Genomic DNA, 17,934 nt, shown 5'->3' on the forward strand with positions numbered 1-17,934 from the left:
GTCTTCTAGTGTTCGTGGACTGATAGCCCTACTGGTAGGTAGTTATTACCACAGCTTGTATTTGGGGACCGGCCTTTATTTGTCCGAATCGACAACGGCCTCCGCTATTATCTGAGTCCCGGCCATAGTTTGAGGATTTATGGAGTTAGTTATGCAAGTCCAGGTTGTTTGCTGCTGCTCTTTCTATCCATCGGCAGGAGACGAGATCCGCTCATCGCTGGACGGATCCGAGATGGGGCCTACGCCAAAGACTGTTACCTATTCAGGACTCTTTATCATGCTTGTATTTAAGCTGTTCCTTTACTAATTAAATGGTACATTTGCGAACGTAGCGTTATCAGTGTCATGAACAAACCGCAGATTGCGAACGCTGTCAGACCCACGTTTCCGTTGTATTTATCAATCATTCAATCCTTAGTGTAAACTTGCGCCTTACTCTGCCTTTCTCCGCCCATAAACGCAATTTACGAACGTCCACAACTGAATGGCAGCGCTTACATACAAGCGCAGTTTAATTAAGTTAACTGATGACAACATTAAAAAGAATCAAACTTTTAGCGATCATGAAATAATACCATACATGATAAGATGTCAACAAGCAGGGAGATAATGAAGATCAGTAGTTCTGCTGAAACTACTTTTGCACATACTGTAGGCTATGGAAGATTGGTCAAATCTAGCAAGTAGGAAAGTTTAAGTTGCTATTGATAGTACAAAGACTTACAAAACTGGTGCTCTAAATAGCGATTCTGTTGTCTTTGAAAGGTTCTCTTATTGACGCATTGAACTGCAATTTGGATTAACACCTGCTTTTACAAGGCGCAGAATAGACGTGCGCTTTCAGGAGCAGTCATTGTACATACCGCGGAATACATAATTAGGCGCTCTTTACTCTTCCCCTCCCATCTTTTTATGCTAAACTCCCACTTTCTCCTGGATCCTCCCATGAATGCATATATGCATGACATGAAAAACGCAATCTGCCACTTTCAGCTCCTGCAACAGGCAGTTTGCGCTTTTACATCATTGTGGCCTGTTTGTATACCTCGCAATGATTTTACACGCACGTTGCGAAACAAATACGCCTGAAGTGGGCGCAAAAGCATTAGTACATCTGGCCCTGAGTCTTTCTGGTAGAATTATTATTGTCAGCGAATTTACTATGTTATTGTTTTTTTTAATCCAAATCTCAATGCAGGGGTGAGGTGTTGAAGCAGTGATCAAAATGTTAGTTTGGTGCCTGTAGCTTAGCCAATGGTTGATTGCAAGAAGCCTAATGCGATAGGCAAACCTATACATCATGTAAGACAGATCTGATTGCATGCTTCATTGCGCCTCATATTTTTCATTGTCAACTGACCTGGGAGAATAGGTTAATTGTAGCCCATTATGTCTTCTTTCTCTCAACTGCAATGTTGACAGACATCTTGAACTAGCCACAAGCTATTAGTAGCCAGCTTATCCTTGTTTAACTTGGTCTAACGGTCTCCGTCTTTTGCGTGTCATCCATCGCTCCCTTTCATTATCCCGATTGTGCACAAAGTGTCGTGGCCACTGGACACATACATTTAGAAATAGTTTGACAAAGTATTTATTAAGGCATGTTTACGCTACTATGGCAGATCTATGATCAGATTTGTTTATTTAAGTTTTTGTGAGGGTTATGTTGTGGTCGAAGCGGCACCTTGTGGTTAATTTAATAGTTAATTTGGTGAAACAGGGAAAATGATATGTGCTGCTAAGGGTCAAATCAGTTATGTATCTAATTAAATGTGTTATCATGTTGCGAGCAATACCGCTATATTGAACTTTTGGTGGATGATGGACAGATGTCAGTGCCCTAGCCTAATTTACACTCGTAAATAATTCTATATTGTCTTTATACAATATATTTAACTGGTCTAGACATGGTGTGGTCTGGTGGGTTTCTCGTAAATTCAACTCAAGGGGAGGTGGAAAATGAGTGTAATTCCCCAAATGGTGTAATATCCCTTTAAAGCAGAATAGAATGGGAACCCCTGATCTAAATAATTATCTCCTAAAATTGTTTTTGTACTTTCCATGTCTCACAGATAAAAATATCATAGCAGATAAAAATATCATAGCAATGCATCACAGCATACAATGATTCAAACGTGCTTGCCTCAATGCGTTAATGATTAGTTTAAAGGAACAAGGGGAAGGTGTTTGCATGCTGAATGTGAATGCATGGTATGACCAGCTACCGTGCAAATACTATGTTACTTTAGCCCATTTCCATATTGATAAACATTACCACAGCACATCAGAGAGCAGACCTGCAACCACGTCCTCCCTTTTTTCCATGGCTGAAACAGATGTCGGGGTATGAATGTGACACATAATATTTCATATTTCTGCTGTTTATCTAAGTTATCTGTGTAGGCATACTAGGCAAATGCAGTGGTGTGTGCAGTAATATAGAGTATATGGTGCTTAACTATTACATTATTGTACCACTTAAGCTGTCTTGGGACAACCTATGGCTTCTGAAGGGGAGTCATAACAAATCATTCACTGAAGTGGAGGAAAATACAACTGGACTCCCCAAGACTAAACTGAGAGCCGGAGACCTTTTCCTGAGGAAGATATCTAGCACACAACTCTACCATGCAGGAGTGTACTGCGGAGAAGGGGAAATCATTGACTTCACAGGTAGAACACATTTGAAGTCTATAATACTTTTTCACACATCATGAACATGAACTTGAACACTCACATCTTCTCATCGCTGTGATTTTGCAGTACATTATGCACACAAAAATATATGTTCAACATGGAATCCTATATTCTGTGGAAATCTATAATCTATAATGTTTTGGTACTTTTCTAGTTCCTCAAGGCATGACTGTTTGGCCATACTCCTCAAATAACTCAACTAACTATGGTGATGTGTGCAAAAGACACATTAAACATTTCTTAAATGAGAGGCCTTACAAAATCTTTCGACAATGTGGAGGAATACCGCAGAACTTTAAAGATAAGGTCCATCAAGCAATGGCCTATCAGCATGCTTATGATCTCTTCAATTTCAACTGTTTGCATTTTGCATTAAAGCTTCTGAGAGAAGGTGGTAAGAAATGCCATTTTCAAATGCAGTTCATTTGTTTTATATGTATATGCTATAGACATAGTAAAGTGGTTCCCTCTTTAGAAAAGGCATTTTTATTTAAACATAATTCATATCCCTTCTAGCATAATCAGTGCATAAAATTTGATAATATATATTTTTTAACAGATGAATTTGATGGTGTTGAAAAGGAGGGAGGTCAGTAATAAACTTGAAAGTGTACACGTAATAAAATAATTTAGCAATAGTTGTTCTTTAATATAATTTGTTGGAGTGTCTGAATAAAAATGCCCATGATCTCTTCATTTTCAGGTAGATTAGATGATGACGCTGAAGGGCTTTTGGGTAAGTAGGCCTGGGTAAGGGCAAGCGTGGTGGAGCAGCGGTATGACTATTGGTCGACTCAGGTTTGATTCCCAAACCCACCAGAGTCTGAGTCGCTTTGGATAAAAGTATCAGCTAAATATCATTCACTTTTTTTACCTTGTCTGATCAGTTGTCATATAGTCCTTTACCTTGTCTGATCAATTGTCATATAATCCTTTACCTTGTCTGATCAGTTGTCATATAGTCCTTTACCTTGTCTGATCAGTTGTCATATAGTAATTTCCATAATTCTCTTTTCCCCAAGGGTTGCCAATGCAAAATAATATTTGAGCATCCTGGAGAGCATGTCAGTATCCAGCATGGGACGTCTTTCAAAAGCTGTCGTGGTGACAAGTGAGCTCTCAGACTTGCAGTTCATTATTTGGGCATATTGTGTCAGTGAGGTATGATGCCAGCCACTGATGAACACTGGCATGGAGTGTGATGATCACAATGATCGCAAGATGTTCTAGCAGGAGCTGATCAGAAATGGTGTCAAAGGCTGCATTGAGGTCCGGGAGGATGAGTTTAGAGACTAGTCCATCATCAGTTGCACAAAGGGGGTCATTGGTTATCTTAACCAAGGCAGTCTCTGTCCTGTGTTCAGAGCAAAATCCAAAAATGATGTTTCAAAGATTTTTGTTTGTTAGATGATCCTGAATCTGAGATGCCCCTATCCTCTCAAAGACCTTTGTTACGGGTTAGGGTTAGGGTTATGGTTAGGGTTGGTATATGAAGCGGAATATTAATAAGACAACAAATCTGCCCTGCAAGGATGCAACACCTTCAACCTCCTCAATCCTAGACAGTACGCTCCTTTTCAGCGCACACATCAACAGTGTTTCTTATAGTGCCTTACTCTACCTGCTGAACATCTTATAGTGCCTTCCTCTACCTGCTGAACATCTTATAGTGCCTTTCTTTACCTGCTGAACATCTTATAGTGCCTTTCTCTACCTGCTGAACATCTTGCATTGACTATTGCAACTCCACCCTGTCTGGCATTCCATATAAGCTACTCCACCAGCTCCAATTAATCCAAAATGCTGAAGCAAGGATCATCACCCGCTCCAAATCTACAAGCTGTGTTCATCCAGCTTCATTGGCTTCCTGTTGCATACCGAATCCAATTTAAAATTCTGCTTCTCACATATAAGGCCCTACATAGTCATGCTCCCACCTACCTCACTGACCTCTTGGAGAACTACACCTTTGGCTGCTTACTACAATACTCCTCAGAAGGTCTACTAAACATGCTAAATATGAACCTCAACACCATGGTATCCTCAGCAGGTCTAAACATGCTAAATATGAACCTCAACACCAATACTCCTCAACAGGTCTACTAAACATGCTAAATATGAACCTCAACACCATGGTATCCTCAGCAGGTCTACTAAACATGCTAAATATGAACCTCAACACCAATACTCCTCAACAGGTCTACTGAACATGCTAAATATGAACCTGAACACCATGGTATCCTCAGCAGGTCTACTAAACATGCTAAATATGAACCTCAACACCAATACTTCTCAACAGGTCTACTGAACATGCTAAATATGAACCTGAACACCATGGCAGAGAGAGCGTTCTGTCACACTGCGTCTACCTCTGGAAATTCTCTTCCCGATCACATACAGGTGCATCGAACTGGGGGTAAACGTGGGACTGATTACCAGGCCCCCAAGGGGGAGAGGGCCCTTGAAAAGTCTGGTATATATGCATGGGGGGGGGGGGGCTGCCTGCCCAAGATCTTGTGCTACGTCCCTGATCACATCAGGCATTATGAATCTATTATGGAAAAAAACATCTCTTTTGGCTAGCATTCTCACTGTGACTTTTTTCCCCTTTATGTTATTATAATATTATATTAATTATATGTGTATATATGTGAAGTAACCTTAGGTGTCATGAAGGGTGCTTTTAAATAAAATGCATTATTATTTTTATTTTATTATTATTATTTTTATTACAGTGCATGAAAATGCACTGTACTGTTCTTCCTAGGCAACTTCTTATTATTATTCCGCTTACCACTTTTTCTAGACGCAATTTCTCTTGAACAGTTTCTTGAACATGTTAGTTAACATTTTTAGCAAAACTACTAAAAATGATAAGCTAGGTTAGCTAAGTAACATGGCTAACATAGTTAGCATGTTAGCATGCTAGTTTAGCAAAAATGCTAAAAATGATTAGCTAGGTTAGCTAAGTAATATGGTTAATATAGTTAGCATGCTAGTTAGCATAGTTAGCATTACTGCTAAAAATGATTAGCTAAGTTAGCTAAGTAACATGGTTAACATAGTTAGCATTGCTAGCATATTTAGCATGTTTAGCAAAACTGCTAGAAAATGTTAGTTAAGTTAGCTAAGTAACATGGTTAACATGTTAACATTGCTAACACTGCTATAAAACATTAGCTAAGTAGCATGGTTAACAGAATTACAAATCTTAGCATAACTACTAGCAAACGTTCCAACTTTTAGTTATCGTTAAATATCTACCTATACACAGCCATTAAACTATTTGAATATCAACATTCATTAAACTGCTAGAAAACGTTAGCTAAGTAACATGGTTAGCAGGTTAGCATTGCTAGCACTGCTATAAAACATTAGCTAATTAGCATGGTTAGCATAGTTAAAATTCTTAGCATAACTGCTAGCAAACATTAGAGCCATTCCAACTTTCAGTAGTCTTCAAATATCTACCTATACACAGCCATTAAACTATTTGAATATCAACATTCATTCAACTTCCAGTCTGTCAACAACTTTTAAACTATTTACCTTCAACTTTTAAACGGTCTACTTTTAAACTATCATTAAACTATCTATTAAACTAGCTGTCTATCAACAACTTTTAAACTATCTACATTCAGCTTTTAAACAGTCTACTATTAAACTATCAACTTTTATTAAGCTATGCAACCACCATGTCTATCCTAGCATCACCGTAGTAACCATCTCTGTATTATCTGTTTAAACTATACATGATATTTTACATCACAACTTTAGCATTTTCATGCACTGGTAATTCCTTGGAATTGCATTTCTAGTTTATTATTATTATTATAGCCCTTGTGTTACCTTTATAGTCATGAACTTCAAACTAACAAACCAACACTCATCAAATGAGCCTCATCTACACACTCAGGATATTGAATCTTTGGTTATCAAATTACGTTACATTACATTATTACATTACATTATTACATTACATTATCAAATTGCATTATCAAATTACGTTACATTACATTACATTATTACATTACATTATCAAATTACATTACATCAAATTACGTTACATTACATTATTACATTACATTATTACATTACATTACATCAAATTACGTTACATTACATTATTACATTACATTATTACATTACATTACATCAAATTACATTACATCAAATTACGTTACATTACATTATTACATTACATTACATTACATTACCAAATTACATTACATTATTACATTATTACATTACATTATCAAATTACGTTACATTTAGCTGACACATTTTTAGCCAAAGTGACTTAACAACATGGTAAACAGTTATTTTTTAAAGCAACTCTCAACAATTCTAGGACAATTTAAAAATGGTACAGTACAATAAGAATAAGTGCATCAGTGAGTGCTGTTTTTAAAGTCAATTGTCAGTTCTAGTCAGGTGGTAAGTCTAAGATCAGCAAGACTAGTTGTTATGGTGCATTCAGAGCACCTCGGAATGACAAGGACCGCCCCCCGGCTACTTTGTTTTTCCGACAGCAAGTGTTCAAGTGCTTTGCCATCGGAATGTGTGACAAACACGGATGCCACAACAAAGGTTAAAACATACACTCACTAATCCTAAACAAACAACTGTATTTGCTTAAAATATAGTGTATGATGCTCGTGAAAGAAAGATATGCAGCTTTCAAGTGACAAAAATGGCAAGTTCACATTAAAACTGTTGGACATGAAAGGCCACATGGACTACAAACGACCTACAACGTGACGACAAAAGTGATGACGAGCCCCTAACTGGGCAACTCTGTTAGCAAAATCTAGCCCCAGTTTCTGACCTCTGACTCACACATTAAGTGACGTGAATGACGCGGAATGATGATGTTTTCACTCGGAGAAAGGTTTTTCCGAAGCCCATGAACGCTAGGTAAGTAGTGCTACGAGAGGAGATGCTCTCTGAAGAGCTGGGTCTTCAGGAGTTTTTTTAAGATGGAGAGGGATGTCCCTGCTCTAGTAGGAACTTGTAGTGCGTTCCATCAACAACAGATGAGGAAAGTTTGGATTGGCCTGAGCGTACCGGTGGCAGATCTAGACGTTCGTCTGAGGAACGCAACGGTCGGGAGGTAAAATATGTCTGTATGAGGACATTCAAGTAGGTATGAGCAGAACCGGACACTACTTTGTAGGCAAGCGTTAGAGACTTGAATTTGATGCGGGCGGTCATAGGTAGCCAGTGTAGCTGGATGAGCAGTGGGGTAACATGTGCCCTTTTGGCTTGGTTGTAGACCAGGCGCGCCGCCGCATTCTGGATCATCTTAAGGGGTTTCACCAAAGTCCTTTAAGGCAAGTCCCTCCACTCAGTGGCCATATTGAAACGCATTTTGGGCACTCATCGGGCATCCTATTCGGCAGAAATGCGCGTGCGGAAGGCTTCACGACACCAATCTTGCTCCAGCGGCGAGTTCACACATGATTGGCACGATGTCTTCACAACACACCATATGATTGGCTCAATGTATTCACATGGCGACGTTTTGCCGAGGAAGGGGTGGGATATGTGTAGACAACATTACAAACTAGCCCCATGCATTTCTATGGAGGATTTTTTGAGTGCTGTGTCTCCTCATTAGAAAGTCTCTGATTTCACTGTGCAGGCTGGGAGATCTGTCAGGAGGGCGTAACAGTAGTCAAGTCGTGAGATGACTATGGTCTGTACCAGGAGTCAAGTAAGTCCTGATTTTCCGTATGTTATAGAGCAGTGTTTCCCAAACTTTTTTCTGACCCACTTTTTAAAAATGACAGACCATCGGGACCCATTTCACTTCAGAGCAAACATGCAACCACCAATATTGTTTTAGGCCACAGGTTCTCAAACTTTTCTATGCCCCCCCCCCCCCCCAACCATTCGACAGTGCCATATCTAGATCCAAAATAGCGCCTAATAGGCCTGGCCTACTACCACTACAATTACAGGGATTGGTGATGCACTGACTCCTCAGTTTCAATCATAAAGTTACACATAAAACAATGTTAAATATTTTCAAAGCTGTAAAAAGTTTTGTACAAACACACAACCTCAGCTTTTTCTCATCCTGCTTTGAGCTTTGTGTTGCATTTTGAGCATCATCAGCGTGGAATGTTGGAAATGACTACTGAAAAGATACGCCTGTCACGGTATGTGACAGGCTATGTTGTAAGAATGGGCTTTTGCGCAATAGCCAAACGATAATGCGCCTTTATTGTAGTTTTTGAGTGGTTTAGCTTCCATCCACTTACCGCAGTCACGCTATCCGGAGAAATTCTTTGGTCACCTCTATTGACGGTATACGGCTCCCCCATCGTTTACATGTGTTGAATGGAAGTCAATGGGAGCCGTATAATGTTAATAGAGGTGACCAAAGAATTTCTCCGGATAGCGTGACTGCGGTGCTGGTAGGGCAGTGTTTCTCAAACTTTTTTTCTGGGGACCCACTTTTTAAAAATGACGGACTATCGCGACCCAACTCGTGACTGTGGTAGTTAACAAACTAGATCAGTGGTTCTCAAACTTTTTCTTTCATTCCCCACTTTGATCAAGGGGGCATTCTCGAGCCCCACCTGTCGCTCTAAGAAAGTGGTAGGTCAAGCTTTTTGAAATTTGTCAAATTTATTGAAATAATGACAAGTTCTAAATATGTCCTCTTCAACAGAGTTAAAATCAGCTGGTGCTGCAGATATAATAATATACAAACACGCGCAACAGCACTTTACCTCGGGAAAGCCACCTTGCCTCGCTGTGAAACAGTACAGCCTTTTGGTCAGCTACCATCTCTTCGCAAAGTGCGGAGAATAGACGCGTTTTTAAGGGCCGGGTTTTGATGAAATTCACCACTCTCACAACAAGGTTCAAAATCTCATGTAGGTCGGGACTAACTAAGCTGCCTTGACACGAGTGCTTCCCTGTGAATAACACTGTGTCCATTGCGCAACGCGTGCTACCTGGGCCCAGGTTACAGATAAAAAAATGTAAAAGAAACCTCCTGTTTTTCACGTCAGTTCGCGTCCCACCTGGCATGTCTCCGCGACCCACAGTTTGAGAAACGACGTGGTAGGGGGACAGTTGGTAAGTGTTCTTAACAGTCTTCTGTGATAAACTCCGGGTTCGCTAACTACATTGTTGGTGCTTCTTTTTTATGTGTAGAGGCCCTAAGCAAACTACTGATGAGGTTTGGTGCTGTTTTGAACAATATTTCTGGTTAAAAAAATGCTATTTGGGAAGTGTTTAGCTTACTGCCCATAGCTAATCCACTGTTTGCGATTTGGGGCTATAGCATATACCAGGCCAAGCTCTGTAGTGGTTGATCAACGAAAATTACTGTATCCACGGCTTATTAATTTGATGTGTTTTAATGCAGAAAACACCCTTGGGTCAATTTTTGCTGGAATTACACTTTAAATTGCTGGAGGTTAACCAGATTTCTACCCCTTTTGGCATGATGCCGTTTTCTGCGATGGGGTGATAACTGATATGGATGAACACATCATGGTTAGTACCAATTAAAAAAGACACATCATGGTTAGAACACATCATGGTTAGAACACATCATGGTTAGGACCAACTTTCAAATTGTGCACTACACATAGCACCAGCATGTAGGGAGCAATAGGCTCTTTTCTCTGTTTTTGTTAATGTTGCAAGTTGCGGAGTGGTTTAAAGGAGAAGGGGTTTAAAGGGGAAAGGGTTTAAAGGAGGAGGGGTTTACAGGGGTTTAAAAGAGTTTAAAGGAGGAGGGGTTTAAAGGAGGAGGGGTTTAAAGGGGAACTCCGGCAATTTTTCACATAGATCTTCGTTTCTCTAAGTCACCGGGCAATGTACCAACAGTACTCGGGGACCCTGAGAAACAGAGATCTCTGTGAAAAATCAGAGTTCTCCTTTAATTTAGTTTGAATTATCATTATCTCATTATAAGACAAGAACAAGCTTGGCCTTTTCCCACATATTTTTCAAATGATGCATATTCAGCCTAAGTTCTTCTTATCTTATGAAGTCTTGTTATCACCTCAACAAATCTGTTTTTGACAGGTTTCATGAATGAGTGACTTCCTCCCCGGTATTCCTCCATGGGGACACGCTGTCTTCTGCCTCTTCACGCTATCTCTGCTTGGACGCTTTTGACTCTGGCACTGGGCACCATAAACACAACTCTCACAGCAGTCTGGCGCTATCGCCCTTCCCATTAGCGCAGTATTTGCTTCGGCTTCACCAAGAGGTCTGTCTGACAGAATCTTGTCGCTACGATTCCCAGATGTCCCCAGCCCATGCGACATTACGCTGTTTGGTCTTTAGAAGCTGAAAGCATTAAATAACAGGCAATTCTGATGAATAACAAATGCTGCCATGATGTAAGCATTTTTTGCTGAAACTATTTCCAGAGCTGTGCCATTTATTTAATTCCTCATTAATGCTCAAAGAGAGAGACTTACATAATGGTCAAACAGCATTCATTCCACAGGCTGGTGGTGTAAAGTACCGGTGAGAAGGCACATGTGTGTGAATGGTCTTATGTAACCTATAAGCCATGGCTCTGTTTATGTCTTGTTTGTGTGTTTACTATGGAGAGGTTCGTGTTCTCATCACAGCTGTTTGAAGTTAGTAAATACTTCATTCAGGTTTTCTCTTTAGTTGCCCACATCCTTACTTCCAGGATATGCATTTCCCTGGAACATTGGACATTTCCATGATTCCATGTGAGTCAACACATAAAGTTTAGTTTATAAGGGTGCAAGTGCAACTGAAAAGTTTTGCATGAAATATTACTAAACACAGAGTCAAACATTCATGTGCTTCTATCCTGTCTAGGAGGCACAGATGTGGCTTTAGTCATCTCTTTGCATCTCCCCACAGATGTCTCTCGAGTATCTCGCTGACGATGCAAATCAAGCTGCCCCTGCTAAGCTCCACAGAGCAGCCTGGCTGAGAGAAACGCATTACAACCCAAGCCTGAGTTTGGGCCATCTGCATTTAAGATGAGCTGAAACAAAATGGCAGTAATAAATTATTTCTATGCTTGTGATCCTCTCTTCTGCATCGCTCTCTCTCTCTCTCCTGGTCTCTTCTCTCTCTCTCTCCCCTGGTATCTTCTCTCTCTCTCTCCCCTGGTATCTTCTCCATCTCTCTCTCTCTCTTCTCATTGGCTGGGGCCTTTTCTGGTTCTCAACACATGTGACCCTTTCTTTCCACTGTCTTTTGTCTGTCTACTTCATTTCCTCATCATCCAGCCTGCTCTCTCCTCCTCCTCCTCCTCCTCATACCTGCTCTCTCCTCCTCCTCCTCTTCATCCAGCCTGCTCTCTCCTCCTCCTCCTCTTCATCCTCATACCTGCTCTCTCCTCCTCCTCCTCTTCATCCAGCCTGCTCTCTCCTCCTCCTCCTCTTCATCCAGCCCGCTCCCTCTTCATCCAGCCCGCTCTCTCCTCCTCCTCCTCCTCCTCCTCCTCATACCTGCTCTCTCCTCCTCCTCTTCATCCAGCCTGCTCTCTCCTCCTCCTCTTCATCCAGCCCGCTCCCTCTTCATCCAGCCCGCTCTCTCCTCCTCCTCATACCCGCTCTCTCCTCCTCCTCATACCTGCTCTCTCCTCCTCCTCCTCTTCATCCAGCCCGCTCTCTCCTCCACCTCCTCTTCATCCAGCCTGCTCTCTCCTCCTCCTCCTCTTCATCCAGCCCGCTCCCTCTTCATCCAGCCCGCTCTCTCCTCCTCCTCATACCTGCTCTCTCCTCCTCCTCCTCTTCATCCAGCCCGCTCTCTCCTCCTCTGTGTTTTTGTCTGGTCACTGGAGCATATGGCTTCCGCCTGGGGAATTGAAGTCCCCCATATGAACAAGAGATAGAGAGGCATATGGGGCAGAGAGAGAGAGAGAGGGAACAAGAGATAGAGAGGCATATGGGGCAGAGAGAGAGAGAGAGAGAGGGAACAAGAGATAGAGAGGCATATGGGGCAGAGAGAGAGAGAGAGAGGGAACAAGAGATAGAGAGGCATATGGGGCAGAGAGAGGGACGGTGGTGTGTTCTCTCTCTAAACAGGACCATCTGAGATCTGTCACTAGTGATGTCACCCCAGGACTACCAACAGCTTCCTTTACGACCATGTTGTGTATAAGTCCACGGGACCATGTTGTGTATACGGGACCATGTTGTGTATAAGTCCACGGGACCATGTTGTGTATAAGTCCACTGGACCATGTTGTGTATACGGGACCATGTTGTGTATAAGTCCACGGGACCATGGGCCTATTGCACAAAACTAGGATAAGGGATTAAGCCGGGATATCTTGGTTATCCTGGCTCAATTTATCTGTGATCCAGTTGCACAAAAGCGGGATAGGGGGCAGCAGGATATGTTATGGTATAAGTTACCATGGCGATTTATTCTTTGGAGCTAGCCTGCTCCAGACCAGGCTAAGTTCCAGGATCTATTTAATCTCATCCCTTATCTCAGTCAGCAGTCACCACAAACGGAAACCAATAATTATTCCACTGCCCACTACACATTGTTATCACATATACCTAGACCCATTGTCATTATTTAAACGTTTGTGATCATTAATTAACTTTTACATACTCGCCATTCCCGACCTGTCATGCGACAATGTGACATCACGGGAGTGCCTAACCATTTCGCACGTGGTGGTCGCGGAACTAGTTGCAATATTCTCCTAAACAGAGGTGTTGCTGTTTGTTGCTGTTGTGAAAAGGCTATCGCTACCTACTTCACACCGTAGAAGAAGCAATGATTCTTGTGACGCTAGTTGCCATGGTGAATCTGTGATCGGTGGCGGGGTCTATTTGAGGGAGCCGTGAGCGCGCACTTATGCAGGATAGGTTTCACCTGGCTTGATGAATCCGTGTCTGCTCATCCTGGCTTGGTCTTTGTGCAGTCAATTAAGCCTGTACGCTCTTGTTTTGGATTCATTGAGCGCAGCTCAGTAACTTATCCCGGATGTCTTAATTCTGCTTTTGTGCAACGGACCCCATGTTGTGTATAAGTCCACGGGACCATGTTGTGTATAAGTCCACGGGACCATGTTGTGTATAAGTCCATGGGCACATGTTGTGTATAAGTCCACGGGCACATGGTCCACAGGGTTTCCTGATCTTCACCAGCGCCAGATGATGAAAGAGGAGCGCTGGTGCGGCTTGTTTGTTTTGGAAACCATTAGGTGATGTGTAATGAACCCTCCCTTGAGTTACTCACCACACCGGCTACTTTAGCTTTTGGGTTTCGAGGATTTTTAGTGGCCCCTCTGGGTGGATGAAGTGACACACACACACACACACATCCATGCACAGACCACTTGTTCTTCATTGCACTGTAAATCCCTCTGCCAGTGGGATAGGAGGTCCAGAGGAGGCCTGGCCAGCTGTCTGCCAGCTGTGCAGAGGCGCATGTGATGAAGAGGAGGCATGGAGCATGTGATGAAGAGGAACTACGCAGAGGCATGGAGCATGTGATGAAGAGGAACTACGCAGAGGCATGGAGCATGTGATGAAGAGGAACTACGCAGAGGCATGGAGCATGTGATGAAGAGGAACTACCGGTCTGCAGGCACTATCCAGCGCCACGGCTTGTATGGAATCTCTTTGTACACAAACACTTCATCTTCAGCCAATATTTTCTCTCCTTCCTCTGTCTCCTCTTTGGAACATACACATACCTGTGTTCGCACACACACACACACACACACAATGTTGACTGTGTGCCTGACCATTTAAAGCTCTCTGAGCTATATAGCCTTAATAACACAAAGCATTGATCTTGGCAGAGAGGCTTGGAAGACTGTATTGACTTGAATTCCATGGGCTTGCACGTGCTGCACAGTCCACTGTTGGACTCCATGGTCCAGTGAAACAAGTGAGAGCTCCACTTTTACAGCACTCAGCCCAGGCTGCAGGGGACTCCTGCAGACGCCATCTGTGTTCCACACATGTTCATCAAAATTCAAATTGGCAGTGCAGTGCCATTGTTCTATCAGTGCTAAAGTCCTGTGCCAAGTCTTTCAAATGAAGGGAGGCCAAAGTGCCGTCCACCCAGACAAGATGCTTTTGATTTGTTGCTTTTGATTTGTTGCTTTTGTGAACAAATGAATTAGTGGAGACAAAGAAATCGTCCAAAAAGTGTCAGCCGCTGAGATGAGATGCCAGACGGGGTCAGCCGCTGAGATGAGATGCCAGACGGGGTCAGCCGCTGAGATGAGATGCCAGACGGGGTCAGCCGCTGAGATGAGATGCCAGACGGGGTCAGCCGCTGAGATGAGATGCCAGACGGGGTCAGCCGCTGAGATGAGATGCCAGACGGGGTCAGCCGCTGAGATGAAATGCCAGACGGGGTCAGCCGCTGAGATGAGATGCCAGACGGGGTCAGCCGCTGAGATGAGATGCCAGACGGGGTCTCAAATGAAATGCCAGACGGGGTCAGCCGCTGAGATGAGATGCCAGACGGGGTCAGCCGCTGAGATGGAATGCCAGACGGGGTCAGCCGCTGAGATGAGATGCCAGACGGGGTCAGCCGCTGAGATGAGATGCCAGACGGGGTCAGCCGCTGAGATGAAATGCCAGACGGGGTCAGCCGCTGAGATGAGATGCCAGACGGGGTCAGCCGCTGAGATGAAATGCCAGACGGGGTCAGCCGCTGAGATGAGATGCCAGACGGGGTCAGCCGCTGAGATGAGATGCCAGACGGGGTCAGCCGCTGAGATGAGATGCCAGACGGGGTCAGCCGCTGAGATGAAATGCCAGACGGGGTCAGCCGCTGAGATGAAATGCCAGACGGGGTCAGCCGCTGAGATGAGATGCCAGACGGGGTCAGCCGCTGAGATGAGATGCCAGACGGGGTCAGCCGCTGAGATGAAATGCCAGACGGGGTCAGCCGCTGAGATGCCAGACGGGGTCAGCCGCTGAGATGAAATGCCAGACGGGGTCAGCCGCTGAGATGAAATGCCAGACGGGGTCTCAAATGAAATGCCAGACGGGGTCTCAAATGAAATGCCAGACGGGGTCTCAAATGAATTGGCCGATTGTTAGTAATTAGCAGATCTATACTTCCCCTGGAGCACTGGCAATCTGGCACCTATTAGGCACTCCGAAGTGAAAGTGTCTCAGAGCTACAGTGCTCCGGCAGAAAAGCATACCTTTGGGATGAGACGGCTACCACTTCCACATGTTACTTCTCCCTTGGCCTGACATGAGACAAAGGCGCTCTCTGTTGCATTCCAAACATCGGCCTATATGGAAACCGAGACGCATTTGAAAAGGATCCAGATTTCCGTCCTGTCGTATAAAACTCACCATTGAGCTAAGATGTTATTTTTAGCTCCGGGCCCAAGAGCTCCGAGGTCAAGTACAGGCATGCCAGGGGCAGAGAGGCTGTGATGGTGCCAGGGGTGGAGAGGCTGTGATGGTGCCAGGGGTGGAGAGGCTGTGGTTGGTGCTCGGCCCTCCTGCCTCCTCGCTGTCCTGCGGGGCCTTGCCCTGCGCCTTCGTCCCTGGAGGCGGCGAGTGTGATTATGGTTCTCACACCATAGGAGAGTCCCAGGGGTCACACAGAGGACAAATGACCATCACACTCAGGACACCCCACAGGGAGCCCGTTGGGGCTTTTCATTGGGATTCATTGGTCCAGTGTTTTAGTTTAATGAGCTGCGCCCCTGGTCTCTCTGGACTCTGGTCAAGTCCATTCATTTGTTTTTGTGACAGAATCTATTCCACACTCACACGCTGCACTGAGGGTTGCTTGAGCATGAAATATGTTTTTTTGTGTGTGGGGACATCCCATCAGTGGGTGAAACTGGGTCAAGCATAATTGTTCCCTTTCAAAATGTGCCGTATTACAGAATAAAGTTTATGTGAATGAAGATGATATCCCTGTTGTGATACATTATTGTGCATAGACATTGCAGTCCTGTCAAACAACAAAAACATAAAATCTGCCAGCACTGGCCCAAACTATATTCAGAAGTGTTTGAAACACTCAAACAGGAAAATGACAAAATATTCACCCCAGCTGTGAATGCTGGTATTCATGAGCACTTGGCAATAGCTCAGCAGGACGTTATATGCTTAACCAAAGAGCCCATCATGCACAGATGTCATGGATTATTAACATTATAGGTAAGTACAATATAGTGTACCTCTAGAGCAGCGGTTCCCAAACTTTTCCCCCCGCGTACCACCGCCTACATTCCGACTCGGCTCGCGTACCCCCACCATCCAACACATAAAAACGTAACGCATTCTATAACCCCCCCCCCCCCCCGCGCGTTGACAATATTTTTCCGTTTCCCGGTTTTAGGTGCGTGCATTTGGTCAGTTAAAAAGTTATGAAAATTAGCCTGCATAGTAGCTTAACTACATCCACATACAATATCTTATAATAGGCCTACAACAACGCATGACAAGGATGTATTCGTTTGGACAACATTAGGCTATACAGCCTAGAAAGGCTAAACTTAGGCTACCTTTAGTTTGTTAAATGTAAAGCCTAGCTTAATGTTACCTTTCTTGCCCATCTGAAATAACTCCTAGCTTTGCTCCTTCCCTCCTATCTGTTTTTGTTGTTTTCAAAAACCTGTTATATCCGCGAAACTTTCCCCCCACGGACCATCCAACGCATTCAAAAGTAACGCATTCTATTAGCTATTCCAGGCGTCATGTTTAATAAGCTGCCCTTTTTTTGATGAACACATACAGAGTTTATAAATTATATCCTTTAATTTCATGTTTCCATCATTATGACCTGATTCGAAATTATGTATTTATTCATGAATTAATTACAAAAGATTTAAAATGGACAAAAAATAAAAAATTCCGCCATAGCCCTTTTCATCTCGCGTACCCCCTAGAAGCAGCTCGCGTACCACCGGGGGTACGCGTACCACAGTTTGGGAATCCCTGCTCTAGAGTATACAGTACCTTTAGTTTGTTGTATGGTCATCTGAAAACAATGCGGAGTAGAAAGAATGGCAAGTGGAGACTTAAGATATGCTGTATGGTCCATGCATATGGTCCATATGTTGGATGTGATTGCTGGATGTGACTGCTGGATGGTCCATATGTTGGATGTGATTGCTGGATGTGACTGCTGGATGGTCCATATGTTGGATGTGATTGCTGGATGGTCCATGCATATGGTCCATATGCTGGATGTGATTGCTGGATGTGACTGCTGGATGGTCCATATGCTGGATGTGACTGCTGGATGGTCCATATGCTGGAT

This window comes from Alosa pseudoharengus, unplaced genomic scaffold (assembly GCF_046254945.1).
Source record: "Alosa pseudoharengus isolate Yale_2024_CS ecotype anadromous, Long Island Sound unplaced genomic scaffold, YU_APseudo_1.1 YU_APseudo_1.1_scf_10, whole genome shotgun sequence".
In the NCBI taxonomy this organism is placed as follows: domain Eukaryota; kingdom Metazoa; phylum Chordata; class Actinopteri; order Clupeiformes; family Clupeidae; genus Alosa; species Alosa pseudoharengus.